At 38.3% G+C, this 23,954-nt stretch overlaps 1 protein-coding gene across 1 annotated transcript in view; it reads right to left on the minus strand.

Moving 5' to 3' along the window:
• NR0B1 (nuclear receptor subfamily 0, group B, member 1) overlaps positions 1-23,954 on the minus strand; it is a 43,522-nt gene that overhangs the window by 2,007 nt on the left and 17,561 nt on the right. The gene's annotated exons all lie outside the window — the stretch shown is intronic.

Genomic DNA, 23,954 nt, shown 5'->3' on the forward strand with positions numbered 1-23,954 from the left:
CCCCCTTCCTTCTCGCCCCTTCTCTCCCCCTCCGGCCGGTTTTCTGTTATCCCGAGCTTTTTTGAGCAGGGCAGGGTGGGATGAGGAAGGCGGCTCACGCCGCCTTCCCCTCTTGCCCTCCGCCCTCGCCCCCTGAGAGCCCCGCGGGGCCTCGTCGCAAAATGGCGGCCGGCGTGCTGCCGAGCGGTCTGAGGCGGGAGAAGGAGAAGGTGTATTGAGGGGAGGGAGGGCGGAATTGGCCCGAGGAATGTAATTCCCGCTGGAGGGGAAAGAGGAGATGCCGCTAATGATGCCAAGGGCTTTTACATGTGCCTGTCCTAAGGAGTGCTGCCCCGTGCGCCTAATTAACACCTTAGTGCTGCTGTGTGGGGAGGGAGAAGCAGACATGTTCCTGCCCAAACCAGGGTGGCTCTGTGAGTTTGGGGGGCAAGCAAGGCTCCGTCAGGGTGTCGTGGGGCTTGTGCCTCTGCAGCCTCTATGTGGGTCCCCCATGAAACCATCCCCTGTGAATAATTCCCTTCCTCTGCTTTGCAATGCATGGCTCATCTTTCTGATCTTACGTTGTTCCATCCATCGGTTTAAAAAATTTTGATTTTCCTTTCAGGCTCCGCTTGTCCTGAAGTGAATCTTTCCTTCTAGACTCAGATACCTACTTTTCTGAGACCCATCTTCTCCGAGTGGGATATGTACTCCAAAGCAAGGAAATAATCCTTTCAGGCTTGATGTTTACACCGGAGGGATACGGGAATAGTGATTGTCCAAATGTGATTTTACTCTTGAATGAAAAATAAGCACATTTACTTTCTCAATTGGCCTAACTAAAAGTAGGTGCAGCAGAGAAGAGTACTTAATGGCTACAGAAAGTAAAGAGTTACTTCTGTGTGCTGCATGAGGGTTAAAACAGAAACATTTTACACTTCATGTGATCTGGAAGAACTTTGGCACAGATTTAGAGAAAGCAGCCAGTTGCAAGCAACCTTCTGTACCTGCTCCATCACTATTTGCTACCAAGGGATGTCTAAATGACCCCTGGAAAGCCACATTTTCTTTCAATAAAAGTATGCATGTTTTTTAAGCAAATATCATTGAGTGCTTTGGATTTCTTAGAAACAGAATGACTTCAGGCTGAATCTCAGCAATTTCTTTTCCCTGTGAAGTCAGTCCCACCCTATCAGCTTACATAGGTATATAGTCCTTTATCTCCAAGTATTTCTTCACAATTGGACTCAGAAGGGCTATTCTTTACAAACAGCACAAAAGGCACTTTTATATAAAGCACTGGTGAGTTATCTGCCTCAAGTAAACCTTGTTTTCCAAATGCAGGTTTTACCTATGAAATGCCTTTTTCCACAGACCCAAATATGATAAAGCCCTTTATTGGCTTTGCAGTAGGGGAGAACTGTTATACTGCATCAGTGAAGTGATGTCTACAGTTTGCAGACAGGTCAGTTGGGTCCCTGGAGTAGCAATGACACTTCACCGAACATCCTTTAAGAAAAAAAAAAGCTTAGAATTCCAAAAGAAATTTAATAATATCAAGTGTTACCAAATTTTTCATTTGAAAGGTATCGCTGGTAATGGGAAAACACTCATTTACTTCTCTAGAACATTTCCTTGCCATTCTCTGTTGTTCCCTGTTGTATTCATCAGTGTTTTCTGAACATTGTTACGTTGGGATTTTAGAGGGTTTCTTCTTACCTTTTTAGTCTTCTTCCTTCTTCTTAGTTTTTTTGTGGGTTTGCTGGTGGGTTTTGTTTTGGGGTTTTTTTTTGGGGGGGGGATTCCACTAACTTCAGAGATAAATCTTGTCAAGTTTTAGAAAATGAGTATCCCTAAGCTTTTAGTTGGTTTGACTAGCACTTCTCCCATGAGGTACATATTACTAGACTGACTGTGGAATCTAACTGTGGTTTTTATGAGTTTGTGACTTGGAAGGTATCTATGGGAAAGCGTACAGTCAAGACTCGGATCATTGCCCTTGCAGTTTCGACCTTGGACTCCGATTGTGGGAACATTCTGCTTCTTATGGGAGGATGCTGCTTACACAGGGCCATAGACACAGGCGATATTTAGCTTTTATACCAGGTCTACAATAGAAATTTTTCCTGATGTAGCTATATTGGTTGCAGGTGTTTAATTTTTCAAGGCATTTTTCTTTCAACCAGATCTCAAATGTAGATGCAGTTCTACTGTCCTATACTGATTTTGCTGACACAGTTTATTTTCTAAACCAACTTACACAGAAGGGCTTTGTCTTTGATAACTATGTCAACGTGGGTATCCCATACTGAAACTGAAACTTGATTTACTATGCAGTGCCAGAAATTACATCACTGTAGTTATAAGTGTACCTCCTTTTCTCATGAGTGCATGTAACCACTCATTTCTCTCTTTCTAACTCTTCATATATCTTAGTGTATCCTAATGTACATGGCATTTTTTTCAGGGTAGATCATCCCTTTCCCAGCTAAAACATGAAGAATGTCCTAGAAATACTTATTAGTGTTTTTCACATTGAAGTTTAGCAATTTGAACAGTCTTTATTTTCAAGTCTGAGTTCTGCCTGACCATAGCAGTCAAGCTAAATTAAAGGCAACAAAGCTTTCTATTTAAAACCAAAAAGAAAAAAAAAAATCCCTCACAGACAGGTAATTTTTGTGATGGAAAATGCACACAAACACTTTCAGCAAAAACTGGATGTGTCAGATTTCTGCTAAAAGGTCTAATGTTACATGAGTGTTACCAAGCTCCTTATGGTACAGTCATGTATAGATTTATATGCCTCCAGACAAAGGAGTACTTATTCGTGACTTTTTTGGTTGTTTTTGTTTGGGGGGGGGTTGTTTTTTTTTAAACTCAGACAAAAGCCTTGGATGTGAGGGTGACATAGTGCAGTCTTGGCAGTCTTACTGTTCCATGTTGCTCTTCAGTGTCTCTGTATCACTCATCTGGTAGCACATTTGGTTCTTGGCCAGAGGGCAAGACTTCAGTTTCAGAACAAGACCAAACAAGCATTTGTTTTTATGCTGTCAGTGCTTTAGTGCATCATTAGCTTGAGAGAGAGTTTTTTTCCAATGGGGAATTGGATCCTGATATCCTCTAAATACCTACTATTCCTTCCAGTATAAGTGCTGAAAAATAAAATTTGATCTTAAGATCAGATGAAAAACTGAGACTCAGTTTGGTGATTAGCACAAGAGAAGTTAACTTTTTCTCTGGAAAAAAAGGGTTGAGTGTGGAATATGTTACAAGGATATGATTAGCAAGATGTCTTTTGTATAAGAGATACTCCATTAAAACAAGGTTTTGGAATTTAAGTATATTGCTGTTTTTCGTGTATTTCTCATTGTGACTGTCCATTTGTTAGACTGACCACCATTCACAGTTCCCCTGTTTTACTGGAGTGTTTACTTGAAAATAAGTGGGGATTAAAGGAAAAGTATCACCATGAGTGATGTTCTACCTATATGCTGTACCATGTATCCCTGATGGCACTGTTGTCTCCTTTCTTGATGGGCAATGGATTCCTTGGGAGGATCGTATTAAGAACCTGATTGATGCTACCTGAGCCATGGCATTTTGGATACAGAAGTAGGAATCCTGAATTTGAATTTACTGTTGTTGGACCATGCACTTCACTGTCATATTTCCACTGGCAGATAGCCAATTTAAGGAGGCCTTCACATATCCCTGACCTTTTTTTGTTGCACCCACATGCTAATTCACCTTAGCTAATGAAACTATGTTTTGGAGGAGGCAAAATGAGGGGAAGAGAAGCAACACTATCAACTTTTTCCAGTTAAAGGCACTCAGCTCCTCATTAAAAAAAGATTGATCTTTGGGCTCTGTAAGGAGCTGTGGGTCCCAGCAATCTAAAACCATTTAGGTATGCTATTGGGGGTTGGCCATTTCAGTGTTTAAATATAAGTAATTTTTTTTTTTTGTCCAAAGTGAGTTCATACAGCTCCCAAACATCTGCCAGTGTGGCATCTTAGGGGTGCAGTGCCATAAGACCAGCCGAGCCAATCTAGGAGCTCATTGGAGCTGAAAGAGTGACTCCCACAGGCGCACTTGCTTTCCTTGTGCCAGCTCTGGCACTCACGTGACTCCTGGGTAAGCCAAATCCTTTTATTAAGCTGGCAGAATTTTTGTAACAGTCATTACAAGAAAGGTAGCCTTGAGATGTGCTCTCCTTGCTTCACTTTCCCCCGTGATGCTTTTGAAGTTTCTGCCCAACCTGACAAGCTGTAACACATGTGATATGGCAGAATTTTGCTTGGCTGAATCAGCAAAAAGTCTAGCCCATCAAGAAAAAACATGCAATTTTCTGCCAGTTCACTGAACTGAACTCATTCAGCTAGGGATGAGACCAGTGCCGGAGCAGGTGGAAAGGAGTGGCCTGACCTCCCTTCCAGGAGTGGGAGGAGAAAGGGGAAGGAGCAGGACCATGGCTGCAAGCCATTATTCCACTCAGCCACCATGTGGAACTGCTCCCCCAGGGAGGTAAAACCCTAAACCTTGAGAGCAGAAGAACTAGGGGTAGAAGGGAGAGGGCTTGTAGCAATCTTTGGTTTTAAATTAATCTTTAAAATGCTATCTGAAATTGATCTGTACTCCTCCTAATGACACATGAATAAGGGAATTGTGTTATAAAATACTAGTGTAGAAATACCTTTGAATTACTGAGCTTATTACATTTATTTGCCTTGAGGAATACATTGCTGATACAGAACAACAGATGAATAACAGGCAAAAAGCTGGTAAATTAAGCTCTTTAACAAGGTTGTGGCATAAAGAATAAGACACATTCTAGCACTACTATGGCAATAGGACACTGTGTATCCATTACACCAATTCTTAAGTTGACATTTCTGTATAAACACATACGTTGTTGCAGCCGATTGACTGAGACTGACAGGTTCACAAATACATTTGTGAGTAATACCATGGGATATGCTACTAATAAAAAATTTACATTTAAATAAGCTTATAAGTAAGCATGCATTTTATCTGAAAAGCAGTGTGAGGGCTTTTAAAATCTATACATCCTTCCATAGATTTTAATTCAGACATATTTCACCCAAGTTAGATATTTTAAAATACCATCCTTCTGGTGAATCAGTGATATAATTTCTCATTAAATCAGGTTCATGTTGTGGTATTAGAAAATTTATTTCCTTTTTACCATTCTTCATACATGAGTTTGACAGATGCATAAATGATTTATAGGTTCACCCTAAAATCTAAAATCTGTATCTCAAATATTTATAATCTTCAAATAACTTCTGCAGTTCTTTAGCTACATTCTTTGCTTCAATCACAATTCACCAGGTTTCTAAAATGCTAGCAGGAAAATCATTTGGCATTCTGTTCTGCTGGCAGACAAGATAGACTACATCTTCAGTTTTGTCAAAATAATCAGGTTAGCTTCCCCTCTTTAAAGACAGGATTTTGCTAACCTAGATCTTTTCAACAAAACTGGGTTAGGGAGTGACCCGGCAGTTATGTTGGTACATCTAGTGTACTTGCAGTCATTGATAGCCCGAAGTACAGTGAGAAGTACTAACATCTTAATCTATCTCAGCTGCAGCCAGACAACATCCTTGGCTAGTCTGATTCAGAGACTTTAAGGCTGGCTGGAACCACCAGCTCCCTGTGTTGGACTTCCTAAAGGCACTGTTAAACACTGAGCTTTTGTTGACTGAAGTGCAACTTCTGCCCATCTCTATGCCTCTGCAGGAAACCATTTTGATTTGAAAACTCAGTCCCAGAGGTAAAAGCCCACCACCTCACTGTCTGTTTATCCAGGATTTTATCACTCTTACTGTATAAATTTAACACTGCAATACTACTTTCCAGATTCAGCTTATAACTTCTAGGCTCCTGATACACCTTTCCCTACTAATTTAAGAACACAGGAATTATGCCTGTCAGTAGTAACTCATCTTTTAATAAGTGAAACAGATTTTAGCTTACAGGCAGAGCTTGAAAACTAACACTCTGAACATGTTTTTTCTCTGAAGGCCTATTCCATTGATGTCCTTTGTGGCCATTTTGTCAATTTCTAACACCCTTTGAAGAGTGGACATCAGAAATGCACAGAATATTCCAATTATGCTGTTCTCAACAGTGCGATAGAGAGATACATAGTCATTCCTCAAGTCACATTCATTACTCTAGGTCTCATACATTAAAGGATCATATAAACTTTTTTGAGTCATTATCTCACTGGGAACTCACGTTAGATTGCTTGCCTGCTGTGACTCCCTGAATAATTTTCTGATCTCCTTCTTTCCACAAGAGAGCTGTTTATTAACAGAGGTAGGATGCCTTTCTTGTTTCAGTTTTGCATTTGTCTGCATTATAATGCATTTCAGATGAACAAGTCCAGCAATCCAAGAGGAGAGCTTTCTTGGCCTAGGATTACTTCTCCTCATCGCCATTGATCATCATCATCCAAGAGTGCCTAGGCATCCTGTGAGTTAGAGATGGAAATATTCTTCTTGATAAGTGTGTTTTGTCCATTTAATACTGCATAGTGCTGATGTTTAATTGGTATGTCACATCACTCAGGAAAATGCCTTACCAGGAATCTAAAGAATGTTGTATCTGAGTGGTTACTTTTGGCTGAACCTAGGCAGAGTGATATATTATAGTGTACTCCATGATCCCCTTGTTCACTTTGTCCAGATCAGGGACTTGGCCATAACACCCCGTACTTTTCTTAGAATCCACGCACGCAGGGTGCTATGGCTGTAAGTGAGGTGCAGAGGTTCTGTTCTGCAACATCTTTCCCCAGACCCTTAGGGTTTAGCTGCCTGTGCTCAAAGCTAGCTCTGATATGTGCATTTGTGTAACCTTAGGCCAGAGCTATGCGAGACAGAGCTGTGAGAAGCCTCGCTGGGGGCCTCCCTTGCTTTGTTCAGGAGTTGCTTTTATGCTCAGACCCTTGCTCCTCGTCTGAGCTATGTTGTAGGTATGCCTGTGCCTGGCCCTGTACTTTGCTCAACCTGATTTTGACCCCTCTGCCTTGACTTCTTGGCTTGACCTTGGACCTGCTGATCTTTGGACTATGGCCGACCCTAGTCATCATCACTGGACCTGCTCCTCTCTACTTGTTGAGGTACTGTGGGAATGCGCACCTTGTCAATGAGGAAATGGCCCCTGTCCACCTTGTTGTGATCCTCAGCCTTTGGCTCACCTTCCCTTGCAGAGGAGGCTGCTCCTGCTTTTTCCTGGCACGAGGCTACTTCCCACGGGCACCAAGGTACAGGAATAAGAAGGGAAGAAGAAGTGTGGCATGCTTGGCATTCACCCAAATCAAGAGCTGCACATTGCTGGTGAAAGAGCTCGGAAGTACTCTTGGCTCTGACAATTTAGGCATTCTCAGAATCAGCTAGACAGAGATGCAGTTGGGTAGGTTTGCAGGTAGAGTGTAACTAAGAAACGTAATGACAAGCAGAATTGCAAGCCTCTAGTGAAGCACTTGAATTGTAAATCAGCCTTGGTTGGTAAAGAATGCAGGCAAAGCTGCAAACTTCGTCCCAGTTTGTGATGGGTATTAAGATCCATTTGGATACTCAAGCTATTTCAGAACCTTAAAGTGGTAATCATCAACTGTTAAACAGGCGATAAGTATTAAGATACTGTGAATAGTATTGCAAAACTATTAACATTGATTCAACACTTGCCAATTATTTTTAAAAATACCTTTATGTTGCTAGAACACAGTGACTCACTACAGTACTCAAATATATGTCTTCCATTACAGTCATTTTCTTTCATTATCTCTAATCCTTTAATTGTTTGACTTCTATATTTTTTTTAGCTATTATCACCACCTTTCTAATACTTCTTGGCAATAGCTCTAGATGTGTTTTTTTCTCAGATGCCCTCTTTCACTTTTCCAGTAGTACATCGATTTTAGTATAATCCCTCTTGCATCTCCAGAGCTGTTAAGACACATTGTATGTCTTCTACTGTGTGGCTTCTAATATGGGTGGTTGTAGGTATTATTGCACCAGGCACTTTCATCTCAGATGTGCACCCCAAACTTTGCACTGATACTACCTTGCAATGTTTACTCTTGACCTTGCATCATTAGAGAACATCATAAGCAGTATTTCTGAGGAAAAAAAATATTAGCCAGGTCAGCAGAGTCATGTGGACAGATAATTTTGCTTCTCATTATCACTAGCTGCAAAAACAAGGCAGGAGAAAATGACAGGACTTAGAAGTCTTTGTTTATTCATGTCCTGTTTACATGCTGGACTACATACACCCTCTTTTCTCTACTGTTTCGTATTAATTAAACAATGGGAGTAATACATTGATACTTTAAAATCTTTTCATTTTGTCATCTTTCAAAAACTTTGCCATTTTTATTACACTGCAGTATCTTCTCGAAGAGTGGTAGATATTTGAATAAGCTGTGGCTTGTTCATGATACTTTAATAACAAGGGTTACATTTTTGAGTGTCTGAGACTGATCATAGAGTACAGGAGAGAGATCTGTGCCTGGCTGTTACCTTGTTGTAGCCTACCTAGTTCAGACTCCTTTAACAGCTTAAAGAAGGGCGTGCACTGAAGCTATTTGATTCTGTAAACAACTTCTGTTGAAGGGCTAGTACTGAAGTTTTGTACTTTCATAAGTGTGCATTTCTTTAGTGTCTCTCTCCCTCATATCAAACTCTTGTTTGGTCTCTTTACCCACACAACTGTCTTAGCTGAGCAGTAAGTATGAACCCACCTAAAGAGCTAGCAGTTTATGCTTCTAGAAGACAGAGTTGATAAAGATGAAAGAAAAAAAGAAAAAAGAGAAGAGAAAAAGAAAAGAAAAGAAAAGAGAAAAGAGAAAAGAAGAAAAGAAGAGAAAAAAGAAAAGAGAAAAGAAAAGAAGAAAATAAAAAAGAACAGGAAAGAAGATTGTGAGAGTTTGAATCTTCTGATGCTTCTCATGTCTACAGACTTGAGTGGTTAGGCTTGCATTTTTTAGGTCTGCTTCTCAGAACATTCTGAAACCTCTAAATACTGGGATAGTAATACTGAAATCAATAGTATAAATTTCACTTAAACCCCCACATGAATCAAGGTATTTCAGAGTTAATTGTTCAATAAGGGTGTCGTAGGCAATCAATTTAATAATGTTTAGAATGTTCTGCCATGAATACTAATCAAGCAATAAAGGAACTTCGTTTAGAACTAGAATTTAGTGTGTGCCCATGAGAGAATGCCATTTATGTTATGTTAACTTTTGGATAATGCATGTTATGTGTTAGGATTTTTTTATTTGCTTAGAAGCAAAGATGAAAAAGAGCCTACAGCACTGATGTATATATATACCTTTCTCATTTCGATTCAGGGAACTGAAGTAAAAAATAAAATCTTCTTATGATTTAATCATCTTCAAATTAATAGCATTGGCTAGTGTTACACTCCTCCTACATTTGGTGAATATGAAGGGTTTGTGGGTTTTTCAGTGACCATGACAAGGAGAAGGTAGAGACACTGAATGCTGAGTTAAAAGAGGAGGAAGTTTGTTTATCATTACTGAATCATCTGCTGAGGGTTTTTTTCTAGATATCGAGGAAAATACAAAGCATTGAACAGAAAGGTTACTGAGCAAAAAATTGTTAGTCTCCAATGTCCATACTAGCACCTTTAGTTCAGAGGGGCAAGCAAGTGAAACACACGTATGTTGTTGCTAGACGAGAAGCACCCATGACGGAGGAGAAGTGTGTGAAGAAGTGAAAGAATAGGTCCCTGCAAAGAAGGATGAAAGGCACTGCCACTGGATGGTGATAGAGTAGCCATGAGATGTACACGTGACATAGAAAATGAGGGACAGTAAGTGGGCATGTTGAGGAAAACTTTAACTTAGAAAACTGGAAGTGGAAAGCCTTAGAAGAGGAAGATTGGAAATTCCTTCTTTCACACCTTCATAATTTATTTTGTTTACCAGTGTGCACCATGCAGAGGATCCACATTAGAAGGAGAAAAAAAACCCCAACTAAAATGTCATCATTGACACTTCATTGTCTTTTTCTTGCATCCAGAACCATATTCAGTTTAAATCTTTCACTCTTTTCAAGGACAAGTTTTCTCTGTATACCTGTAACTCAGTAAATCACATCATTACCTTGGACTTTTAATCTCAGAACATCAGGAGCATGGTCTGAGAATGAGAAATGAGGATGTTGCTGGTTGTAGATGTTAATATCTAAAACTTTTAGCAATTACATGAGGGATATAGTTTGGAGTAAAACAGCCATGTTTACTTCTGATTTGAAGTATGACTTCTTACTTTCAATTAGCTGTGTTCTGTCCTTACAATAATAGTTCCCACATAAAGCATAGAAATCTTAATCTGATTTTTTGATGCTTCTTTTTACTTCTCCTAAGGCAAACTTGTGTGCTTTTCTTTACCAAACTTGACAAGGGTTAGTCCTTTACACACACAAATCTCAGAAGTTCCCTGGAGACCTCCTTTTCCTCTCAACAGTCTTCTTCCCTTCCACCTCCAAATCCCAGAGGAGTTCAGTTCTTATAAAAGTTTCTATGTCATAGCCAGCCTGAATCTTTGCCAGTCTTTCCTGGTAAGCAAAGAGCAGTTCATTTTGAAGCAGGTCAGACTATAATTAAAAATGTGGAAAGAAGAGAGAGAAACATTACCTTACTGTAACTGAAACTGGGTGAGTGTTTTTTTTTTCCAAGGTCTTACTTACCAAAGGATACGAAGAGTCTGACTCCATTCCTTGGCAGATGCTGAACTCCACCCCGATTTGTGGCATTTTTCTCTGATTACTTGAATTACACCAGTGTTAGGGCTGATGTAAAACTGCAGTGCTTCTGACTGTTCAAAGAAAGTCCTCTAAGGTTTTATCCACCCTGCAAAATTAAACAAGAGTAGTTTTAGTAAGTCTAGAAGGAGTAGCACTGACGTGATGGAAATGACAGTCACTGTCCAAGTCCTCCAGGCTGTCAGTTACATCACCTTCATTCCTAAGGCTAAATTAAAGCTACAGTGGTTTCACATCTTCATTTTGATGAGTAGACATACTTCTAATACCTTTGATTTGATCCAAGTAATAACTAGAGCTCCCTGATGTTATCAAGCAACATAAAAAGGAAATCCCATGTGTTCCTGGCATATGGTGTCTATGCTATAGTGTGAGACTGTAATTTGGGAAGGATGATACACTACTAAAAGAAAATTAACAGTGTTTTTCTAAAATATTTAAAAGCTGAGGTGGTGTTGCTGAAACACCATCATTTCATCTCTCTGTTGCTGACACAGCTCATGTTGAAACAGTTTTATTAAAGTCATTACAGGGTCAATGGAAAATCTCCATGCATATCTGAAGTATTTTGAGTGATTTATGTGAGTCCATGGATATTCATTATGATGATATTCTTTCATGTTTCCTTTGACAGGCAGAACAATGTCACTGGTAATGTCCAAAATAAATTATATCATCATAAAGCTGGACCTTAAATGCAACGAAATTAAATTTAAGATAACTCTTGAAGTTTGACAATTAAGGAAAGTTAAAGGACATACCTCAAGTAGTACTTGTCACCCTAAATTTTCCTGATCTGAGTAAGTGTTGACATGCAGTAGGCTTTGTGACACAGAAGCAGACATATCATGTGTAATCTGTGCTATAAGTGCAAGGGAAAGAATGTAGTGAGAGAGCCTATTCTAAATTCTCTCACATTGTCTGGTTTATAGGTACTCTGTATCAATACGCTGTTTTCAATGCCATGTGTCTCAGAGTAGTGCAGTTTTCTGTATTAGTTGTTTGCTGTTGTCTGTAGCTATCAAAAGATTCTCTTCAGTGAGGGTTCATGTGTAAGTACTCATCATTAGTCCCAGCAATTCTGCAACTGGCCCCAGTGAAAATACCGAGTGCTCATGGATTTCCTGACACAGTCGGCTTTTATATTGTCATTTATGTAGGATGATGATAACTAAAGACTGAGATAAGAGTGCCATTGTGCTTAGGAACTCCGTAGCTAGTAGCAAGAGACTGTCAACAGTTTGGCACAGGGACTATTGCAATTGACTGAAGAGAATCAAAGCCAGAGAGGACAAGCAACAAAGAGGTGAAATTATTTGCCTGAGGTTATTTAGGAAATCAAAAACAGAATTAGGAGCAAATCTATCAGTGGAATTATGGCTTTGTTTAAGCCAGCAGCAAATTTTCCCCTAGATTCAATGAGGCTAAGATTCATCCCACATATTATGGCTTCCCTGCTTCATTCCCCATTCCACACCAGGCCTAGTATACAACTTTATTTTAAAATACCACAGGCCACATTCAATACGGTATGTTCATTTGGCTGAACATACAAAAACAAATTGGAAACTTGGTTCTCTAATCAGCTGAAACAGAGGTCAGCCAATTTCCTCATCAATGAAGCATTGAGAAATGTGAGCACTATTCACAAAGGTCTGAATCATGCTGGCTATTGAATGTTCTGGATCAAAGTGCCACTTTCAGAGAAATAGTGGAAGTTAACATCAATGGAGTAATGAACGTTTCTAGTACCACCATTGGCAACATTGGCCTATTTGTCCTCTGCTGATGAAGTGCCGGAGCCCTTTCCACCCCGTAAATATTCCAGGGCAGATTAAATTCTGCAAAACTTCCTCTTCCACTTTACTTAATCTGCTTTGTTTCCTTGTATGGTGTTTTCATGCAGGTGTTTGTTCTCTAAAGCCTGAGTTTTTCTCTGAAAATGCTTCTGTAGCCATTACAGGGCCCCTAACTTCAGGATCCATTCATATCTGTAGTAGCTTTCTCCAAAACACAGAAGATACTATCTCACATCTGTGTCACATTTCTTGAACACATGCACTCTTTCTGGGGAATTGGGGCTGGGAAGAAGAAAACATGGTTAGAAAAGCTGGATAGGAGGGTCTGTTCTCTCATAATCATCAAAAGCCATCAGAGTGGTATTTTAGTTCTTTGTGTTAATTGCTTAAGTTAAATGAAAACATAAACAAACAGGAAGAAGACAGAGATTTTCCAATGCAGAAACCTAGCATTATGCTGAAATTAAGCATATGCTTAATATCCTCACAGACACCATCTGGAAAAAAAAGCCAGCATTGTGAGATTCCAACTTAATGCACACAGTTTGCATTCTACTATCCTTGATTTGACTGTTAAAAACGAGTGAAAACTTCAGTGTTTTAATTTAGTGATAAATAGTGGCTTAATGAAGGAGGAGTGGCTTTGTTTTCCCAATTTAAAGCTGAACCTGTGTGATAACCTTGTTGCATATTACATATTTACTATCAGGGCATGTAACTCTGCTTAGCCCAGCAATTTTGGTCAGTGAAACAGTACAGCTTAACAGTCCCATAGTGAACCAATGAAAACAGGCATAAAAATAATGAACCCTGGAGTTAAGTACAGAGAAACACATTGCTCTTTGCTTTAGCAACTTTACATTTGTTTAGCTACTTCATTGCAGGTGAAGAGCCATGCAGAAGGGAATGGAAACAAGATAGGTAGAATAAGTAGGCAGAGCAAAATTCGTATAGTCCAAGCAAGCATATCTACAGTTTCCCAGCAGAGAAGACTGTTTGCTGAATATAAAAAAGATTTATTTGGTACTTAATTTTATGTAAGAGATATGTGGGGGTTTTTAATTAAACACCAAATAGTCAGAAAAATGTGTGCAATTTTTTAGTTCCATTAAATTCACCCTTAAATGAGTGCTTCTGACTGAATTATTTTGTTGACTTTTTTTCAGTAAACTGGTACAGTTATGCTCTCCTTTAAGTAGCTTTATTACCTCTATGGTCATATGTTCTTACATGATTAGTCCTTTTTGTCTGGTGCTGAGAACTAAGTGCTTAACTCAGGGCAATGGAGAAAATCTAGTTCAAGAAGCAGACCAGCTTTGTTTTTCTGCTTATGCCAAAAGAAAAAAAGCAATTTCCATAAATCTCAGATTTATATGCCAGGGATGATATTAAATTTGCCTCAGAAATATGTATTCATACATCTCACCATATGGATGTACTTTATTCATTCTGAATGCAGGTGTTTCTGAAGCAGATCATGATTGTATTAATGAATTGAAAAGTTCAAGATCTGATGACTGCTGAAAAGTTGATTGCTTTCTTAAAACACTCTAATCAATTAGAGTGAAGATCATGGAGCAACACAGATTCATTTGATTCACTATCAGATTTAAAGATTTTCATAAAACCTTCTCTGCCAGCTTTGGTTTTCTTTTTTATTTAGATGATAGAAGTGTATAATAAGAATACAAGTCCATTTCCCAGTGGTTACAGGAGTAGTATTTTTGAAAATGAATACGTCAATGGTTTGAGCTGGTAGCTCAATGTTAAATTTACCAGTCTGGGGATGCCCTAAGTCTTTTGGTTAAAAAATAAGAAGACTGAATCAAATCCACTGATTTGGAAATTAACTAGGAAAAAACCCCCCCCCCCAAAAAAAAATCAAAACAAACAAACAAAAAAACACCCAGAAAATAGAGTATTTGCAGAAGTGATGGAAAAAAACATCAGGATAACAATAGTGACTGAAAAACAATTCATGACCTGCAGTGTGATTCAGACAAATAGTTGTATCAGAAAGTTGTTCTGAGAGGTTGTGAACACCTTGATTTGTCCCCTAGCTCATTTTATTTTGACTCTGAGAGCTATGCATCATCCATCTATCCATCCATTTATCTATCCACCCATCCATCCATCCATTCCTTTCCCTCAATAACTAGTTTTTTATTTTATGCCTAATATTTTTGATGTCTGAATTAGTTTCTACTTAATCCTCCAGTTATGGTGATTTTTTAATTCATTTTTTCAGAGTCTGTACAGTACAAAAAGATCATAGGTGAGCCAAGTCCTAAAAGGTGCTCAGCCAGTTATCAGGGGGAGCAGAAGCTTGACCAGTGTTCATATAAATTGTATCCTACCTTTATGGGGTCAAGTTAGTCGCTAGTTTTCCATTTCACATTTTACATTTTATCACAATTATTAACTGCATTACTTAAGGTCCAAACTAGTGGAAAGTTCTGTTAGTGCTTAACTTCAGGCATATGATTAATTTCCATGGATTCAAGAAATCTGGTCTGAGCATAATGTTTGCAAACTTAGAGTGTTGGAGAACGTGCCTTTGTGACTTAATTTAATTAAATGAAATTAAATTAAACCTCTCTCTCAGGTCAACTCTTCATCATAGCCTTGCAATTTAGTCCTCTAATACCTAAAGTCAAACCAAATGATTAAGAGTTTTGGACATTTGCTTGGTTTATTCCTAATGTCTTGGCTGCAGTTCTGCTAACAGACATTTTCACCAGTGAAACAGAGAAAATCTAACTGTCTTATCAGGCCTTTTCTGCCCTGGCTTCATTCAGTGGGAACTGATGGGAATGGCACAAAGAGAAGCTTAGAGCAACAGAAGCTCTAGCAAAAGAATGCAGAAGACACATTCTGCATAGCTTGCATATTCATTACAACAGTAGACCATCCTGTTACTTAGAATTCAGAACAGTAGAAACACTACAATATGTTGTGTATGAAAAAATCCAAGATCACTGATGGATAAGCTAGAGATCTTAGCAGTTTTGCTTTCTCCCCCACCCCATATTTATGTGGCACTAGACTGTGTCTAGTATATACTAAATAGTCCATGTTCATCTTTACTTTGACTGGAGTATTAAGTTCATTTTTAAAAAAAGGGTAATTTACTAAAATGAAATAATGTACTGTCTTGTACATTCTCACTTGTTTTAACTGGATGCTCTCCACCCCGATGGTTGGCAGTATTGATTTTTAACTTTTTAACTATTTAAAATAATAGATGCATTTCTATAGCTGACAGGTTGCAGCACTTGCAGAACTGCTGGCAGAAACTGGTTTCATGCACATAGTTCTTTTACTACTTAGAAAAGTTTATCATCCATAGGACATTCAGGCCTGCGGTTACAGAGAGTCTGACACACAAATTGCCTTGGTTCTGCCACACATTGGACAGATTAGAAATAACAAGGTGATGATAGCTTCAGTAGCTATATTGAGCAGCAAGTACAAATTCCTCTATGTCCTTGAGTTCTGGTGCCACAGAGCACCCAGCCCAGGCACTGGAGATGAGGGGATAATTTAGGATGAAAACATGTCTTGATACAACCGCATCATGTCTCGGATTCAGGGTGTGGCTGGAGTATGCATCCACACTGAGGACCTTGAAAACATTCTTGGCATCTCAAAGTTCGGATGACAAAGCCTACAAGTTTCTCTGTGTTCTTTGCTGTTACAGCTTATTGCTATTAAAGGCAATGTAACTGTCTTATTTGCATGTTTTGTACACTTCAGGGTTCAGTCTTGCTTATTCTGCTCCCATTCTGTCTTCACAGCACTTCATTCTTCTTAGATCATTTTTTGACTGGACTTTATTTTCAGTTTTCTGAAGTATGTTCATATATTTTGTACATAATTATATATATATACCTACTTTGTAAATATGTATAGATGAAATCCATTCCATTTGAGTATACTTTTTGTCCCACAGAATTATCATATTTCAAAAACTTAATTTTCCTTTCTCTTTTTTTAAGGCTGAATTTTGTCACATCTAGTAACCTGTGCTCCATATATTTCTTCTGCAATCTGTAGTACTGCTTGTACTGGTAAGGACCTATTGGAGGCAGAAGATACCTCAGAATCTGTTGATGCAGTTTCATATTTTATCATTAGTCTTTAGCTTTTCTGTCTACACATACAATTAGTTTTGATCAGCAGATGGTTAAATTGTACCAAGAAGATTCATGAGGCAAATTCGCTATTTTTTTGTCCTCTTGGTTTATGGTTTTTTTTTTCTTGATTTAGCATTTCATCTGAAGGAAAAGATGTACTGAGATGAGCAAGACTTTGCCATGAAGTAAGTAAAGAGTAAAACCAGATTGCTCCTGTATTCAGGTTTGGGGAAAATAAAAGCCATATACTTTAGTTAGTCTCCGTGCAAAGAGCAAATGAACTAACTTCTTTTTCTTCTCACTGGATATAAACCTCTGGGCAAGATTGTTGCATGTCGCTGGACAAAAATATAGGCAGAGTTATGTGATTTTTCAATAACAAAGAGTATTTGTTTTCTTCCACACAAGGAAGGATTGGACTCTGTCCCAGAGTTCTGTTCTGAGCAGGGACTATTGTGTTAGTGATGCAATTGATCATTTTTCTTGTGGATTTAATAGAAGCCTAGAGGATTTCTTTTCCTTTCAAGCTCTTCTATATTAATTTGTTAAATCTTTTGCTTATATTTAAGATAGGTCTTCTTTACATGCTCAAACAAATAGAAAGTAAGTCTGACTCCTCTTTCCTACTGTTAATGCAGTTGTTTTGTTGGAAAACCTGTAGTAGAATTAATATTCTTCATTTTTACCGTATCAACTCAACAAGAATGATGTGTGTCACAAACAGCCTTTGCAGAAAGTATTGTGAAAAAGCCCTACTTTTTCTTGTGTCGGACACATTTGCTTCCTGGATTTTGACTTGAAATTTCTAGTGATAATCAGAAAACAAAGCAAGACAGTAACCCTATCTTCAGCCTTCTCTTCGCTTATGATTCCTAGTTCAGGGTTCGCTGTAGCTTTTGCTTCCTTTTCCCTACTTTGTTCCAGCCAGCCCTAACTCAGCCTAACTCAAACCCATTTGTCTTACCACACTATGGAGCATTTTTTTTACTCCTTCAAAAAAAATTCATCAGTAAACAAAAATGCCTGTGCCATTTTTCAGTCAGTAGACAGTAGGATGTTCCTGTCATTACTGGGTAAAGAGAAATGCAGACTACATCATGCATCACTGTTGAAGTGGGACTACAGTGTGCGTTTCACTTACTGTCTCAAACAACTTAGTGTTGTCATAGGTAGGCTATGAATCTCCACATGTTATTTCAGCAAGGCTTCTAGTGCCCATTTTCCACTGACTTTTTTTTTAATTATTTTTATTCCCTTACTAAGTAACAAGCAGGAGAAGCCCTTTCTCCAGAAAGTGTGTGAGATGAGACAGTGCAGATGTGGTTTGACCATGTCATTTTAAAATAAACAGGAGGCAATTTTTCCTGATATACAACAGCTGACTGATATCAGTTCTATTTGCTATCATTACTATTAGAAGAATGATCTATTAGAACTTCTCTTTCCCCCAGAGAAGCTTAGGTTAAAGCTCCAAGGACATTTTCAAATAGACTGTAATAGTTCAGACATTCTTATCAGCAGCACATTATGAAACTGTGCTGGCTTTCTCTTACTTTTCCTACAAGCCTGTGAGGCTTTTCTCAGAACATCAGCAAAGAAAAGGCAAATTCTATTCACGTAAGCACAAAAACAGCACTACTGAACTGCATGGTGCTAGCATATCGGCAGCTGTAGGTGACTTGCACCCTTTCTGAGTACCCAGTCTTCTATACCTATTGTCTGTAAGTTACCTGTTGAAATTCCATTTGTAGAGAAGAATTTACCCATACCCCTATGAAAGTTGGAGCTGATTCTTTAGAGGATAATATGCCTCCTAAAATACCATGAGCAACTTGCGGTCTTAGTAATGAGGCTAGTAATATTTAGAAAAAATACTCAGCATAGCCAGTGGAGGGTGAATAGCTCAGTATCTGTTTAAAGATGAAGTAAAATCCGTCTCTCTTCACTCAGACCAACATATCCTGGAATATTACCCCTCTGTTTTTCTGTTGGGGTTTGTTTGGGGGTTTTTTGGGGTTTTTTTTCACTATAAATCAGAGCCTCATTTTGCTAATTGCTTGTAATTCCTTATTTACGTGTTGTAAATTAGGGACACACAAAGCCTGTCCTTTTCGTTATCATTTATAACAAATTACAGAAAGAGAAGTAGGTACGTGTGGTTTATCTACTGTTCCAAGCAAATCAACAACAGAATTAAGGATACAGCAGCGTTTTGTGTTTCTCAGTACATAAACCCTCCAGATAGATACTCACAAATACTGTTTCAGAGTAGATCATTAAAGTCTTAAATATGCTAAATCCTGCTCTGCTAAGACTATAGTCTCTTTTGGCTTTGGAAAATAATAGCAGATAGTTTAAACTGTATCTGCTGTAGAATGGCATTAAAACCAAATTTATCCACCAGCTTGGGAATCAGAATTTAAGCAATAGAATAGGCAAGTAAACTCTTATTACATGTTAGAGCCACTTCTTCAATTTTATGTCCATCCATACTGCATGAACTGTGTATAAAATCACTTTTTTTCTGATTAGCTTTCACAGCTCCTTGTTGAATCATATAAATGTCTATTGCACCACATCCATTGTTTTTATGACACAGATCCTTGAGTGAATTTTTCATTTCTGTTTGCTTGAAATTCACCTTTTTGTATACCTGCTTTTGTGGCGATCATTGGACAATGGAAGTACAGTGCTTGAGAGCTGCACCACAGAGTGTAGAGACAGGGAAGGTGAAGGGAAACATGTTATAGCTCTAAATTACCTCAACAAGATAATGTTTCAGCACATTAACAATGATATTTTTAGACAGCAGTACATAGTAGTCAGTCGAACGGTTTCAAGTATACCACACAGACACATACTGTTGTGTGCAATTATACTGTGATGTGCTGCGAAGGTAAAAGAGCAAAGGTCCAGAGATCTAAAGTACACAATAGACTGATAGGTTTTCTTTATGGAAAAGCAATCACTCAGAGCAGAGGCCTTTTATATTTAAAATATGGTACTGATAATTTGTAATACGTTATAAATGTGTATGGTAATTCACAGAATTGTGGAAGTGTGGACCTCTGTCTAGAGGAGTTTATAGCATCTGTTACAGGTGTCCCAGGCTACTCTGAGCTCCATTAGCATTAATGGAGCTTTGCCTGGCTAGTATGCATAACAGTTCCTAAGTTCCTCTGACTTTCATTAGCTACATCATCATAACATAGCGACAACAGGGACTAGGACTTTGTTGGTAGTATTGTGATTTGCCTTTTTCCTTGTAACTCAGCAATGAAAAAAGGTGTCTTGTATCCACTTCTTTTATTGTTCGGTTTCCTTGATTTCCTTCACTTAGTGATTGTATTGAGAGCTTTTTGAGTGTATTTTTCTGAGATTTAAAATGGTTATGGTCAGCTCAAAAACTTAAGCAGAACAGCTCTGCTTCTATTTCAGTGTCTATGGTTTGACTGGTGAACAAAAATGATAAAGATATTTACAACTTTGTACACCTATGTAAGGGGATTTTGTCTAAAGAAAAGTTTGTTTATTAAAAGTTCCATCTATGACCTTTAAAAACATGATGTAAGTTATTCAGAAAGCAAAGAACAGTGACAAACCAAGTGTCCTTTTCACTGGAAACACTCTTCTGAAATGATTTCATAATAACAAAATCTGAAGAGATACCAAGGACGATAGAAATATAATGTTCCTCAGAGAGAAAAAAAAGGTATTGTTTAACAAAAATGCTGGCAGTGCATTGAAGGAATTCAAGAAAATCACAATAATATAATAGTGAATTACATTTGCCTATTGTGTTTTCCTAACGGTACCTTTATTTCTGTTTACCACTGTTTCATCTTTCCGCTTGCCATTAGATGCTGTATTTTTTCCCATGTGTTAATGGTTCTCTAGTTAATCAGCACCTTAAAGCATAAAGTAAGAGGTTTCCTCTGTTTTTATTTGTGAAGTTTTTTCTTCATGCAAAGAAAATTAAAGTTATGGATATACAAACTGAAAGCATTATAACTGTTACCTTGATTATAAAGGTCCATATAGTTGGCTTAATGATATGAATTTGGCACTATGAATTTCAGATTTTAGATCTAACACATTCTACGGTGCTATAGGAGTCATGGACCCCTGTGGTATTACATGCTTTAACAGCAGTGGAAGATGTGATGTTACAGACCTTATGTTAGAAGTGTTAAGAACTGAAAAGGAATAAGTGAAACACTATTGTATTTCCATTTTAGCACTTCATTTAAAAGTATAGCCTGGAAAACAACAAAACAGGATTATTCTCCTGGTGAATTAAATATTAACTTTGATTAACCTTGTGTTGCTGTACCACTTAATCCTTGATATTGACCTATTTTTCTCTTTAATTATTTGGAAAAGTTATTGTACAGAGACTTATGTCCTTGTTGTTTGGAGAAAAAAATACCATACTGTTGTGGGCTGTAATTAAAATAACTCGCATTTACTGAAAGTTTTAGCTTCAACCGTGTTAACTCCTTACAAGCTTGCAAGGAGGCTTGCAAGCAGCAGCTTATTTTAAGCTGATGTCAAATCTAAATTAAGGTCATATTCAATATAAACATAATGATAGCATTAGGTGGGATGTTGGCAGAGTACCGGTGTAGCACAACGGAGATCTCTGTTCATTTCCCAGCTTGGACAGCAGATACTGTGACTGACCTTGGATAATACAGTCTGTCTCAGACTTCAGTTTCCAGTCTGTGAAAGGGGATGAATACCTTCCTACCACAGAGGCATGTTTTCAAAATAATGTCTATTCATGACAGTGAGACAGTTATTCAGTGATGTTTATATAGGTACTTGATAGTTTCACCAGCTGTAATGCAGGGCGGTGACACAGGTTATGAATAGCGTGCCTAGGAAGGAGGTATTCCACCTACTAGAACAAGTTGCTCCTGTACAGCACCTCAGAGCATGACTAAGTTCCAGCTTTATCTTTTTATATTCATACTTATTTTTTTTCCATATCCACTGACTCAAGCACTTTCTGCTCCATGTTTTTCAACTGGATTTGAATTTAGTGTCCCTGATGATTTTTTTAAAGTCTGCAACTTAAGACTAATTGTGATGGACCAATAAGGCCTTACAATGGAAGAAGGCTCAGAGGAGATGGGCGAGGAGATGTGCCCATGAAGTTCAGGGAATAATGCAGAGTGTGACTGACCACAGCTGTTGCAAAGAAGCTGACTTATCTCAACACTAAGGGGACTAGAGGGTGGCCTTTACTTTAGGTACACAGCAACCAACAGTTGAGCAGATCAGCTGGCAGTGTAAACCTTTCTCCCTGAGTTCTAATCATTAGAAGAGTGTGAATGTCTCCCTGAGTTAGCCAGACCAGCACGGGGGGAGTGAATACCTGCCTCAGCCCAACACAGAGTATAAAACCTGAACAACTAACAAAAGAATTTTGAAGAGAGCAATGGGCTTGAGCTGGCTTCAGCCTACATATGCTTTCCTGGTGACTGGGAATACCCAGCGTCATGATGGTGAGCATATTATAGAGGCTGGTAGTGGGAATCACCATTTGGTGATAACGGGAATTGGTATTGTGATTGAACTGTGTATTGCAATTGCTATATAAGCATTTTGCTAAGTGTAACTTACATTTGTATTGTGTTACGCAATATATTTTGTATCACTCTGCTAAATCAGAAATCCCATGTAACATAACCTTTAACTAACTAAATTTGATATTAAACATTACACCCTCCATGTGTGGAATATCTAAAAGAACCTGGACAGACAGTATTGGGCTTTGAGACTAGTTCACACCCAGCTTCTGAAATATGTAAAAGACAGTGGTGGCTAATGCAAGTGACTAAAAATAAACTGTGGAGTAGGTATTCCTCTGCCTTTTAGTAGGCATCAGTCAACAGTTTTGATCTCTGAACATGATGGCTTTTTTAACATGCAGGGTTTCTCTTTTGTTTTCAGAGCAGTTCTCTAAGCATCCCAAAGTTTTTAGCTGCTATGCGGAGTCCATCTTCTGGCAGCTCTGTTTGCTTTTCCTCATGTTTTGGGTAGCCAGCATCTTGTATAACAAGAGCTGCAAGAGGATGAGAGATGCTATTGTTGGCAAGAAGAAAGTTGCGGTGGTATATAAAATGGAAACGGTCATACTAGTACAGGCCTCAGCTGGTACCACACCATCCAAAACGGGTGTTCCATACAAAGACCAATTATAGGAAGGAATTTAAACCTAAATATTGCCACACTGCAGAATTAGATGGCACTTCAAAAATTTATTTTCAGGCTGTGTTACTAGCTTCTGATCACCAGAATAATCCCAAATGGGATAAGGATTTGCATTATATTTAAAAGAACATAAAAGGGCAACTATTAACAGGTTCTTGTGATAACAGTACATGTGCAGACTTCAAAATATAAAAGTACGTCTTTGTAGAGTACACTCCAGACAGGAACTACAAAGTGTTACACTTTGTGCTTGGTTAAGGATTGTCTCCAAACAGTGCTGAAGAATCATCTCTTACTACTAAGATTAAGTACATGCTGGTCTGTCAGTATGGGTCAGAAGTGACACCCAGTAGAAAGAGGGAAGGAAGGAGACCCATCTTTTTCAAGAAATTTTCCACTTTGTTGATGTTAGATATGAGCAGTTACAGTCTTTGCTCTCAAATGTTTGAGACTAGAAATAGAAAGTTTGTTTGCAGCTAGGACTTTCTCTGAAGGCTGCAATGCACAGGTTTGTTGGAGGGTTTCTAACTGGAAGTATGATTCTAAACTATGCACTAGTAATCTCGAAAGAAAAAGATTCATTAATTATAGAAAATTCAGCTACTGATATCTACAAATCTCTGGTTTTCATTAACCTTTCTTTTTAAGCATTACAAGCAAATCTGGGAAGAGTTCATGTCTTGTGATAAACACAGGTAAAGAATAATGTGCCCAGATGCTCTAAATGTAGCTGACAGTGGATAACCTCACCAGATCTCTTTCTTCATTGCTTTTTTATTATTGAAAATTTTTCTCGTATCTGTAAGCCACAGTTTTCTTTCATCAGTAGTTAGGCAAAAGATGTCATGGCTCACTGTGATATCCACAGTTTGTATTACTCATGAGCTGCCAGTAGGACATAGGAAGAGGTGCGACTGAAATATTTTAAGTGGTTACAGTAAGAATTTTGGCTGTTTAATATTTGCATACTGTGACTGGATGGAACTTACGGTTATTTTCCC

Source organism: Haliaeetus leucocephalus, unplaced genomic scaffold (genome assembly GCF_000737465.1).
Source record: "Haliaeetus leucocephalus isolate CR32 unplaced genomic scaffold, Haliaeetus_leucocephalus-4.0 Scaffold317, whole genome shotgun sequence".
Lineage (NCBI taxonomy): Eukaryota > Metazoa > Chordata > Aves > Accipitriformes > Accipitridae > Haliaeetus > Haliaeetus leucocephalus.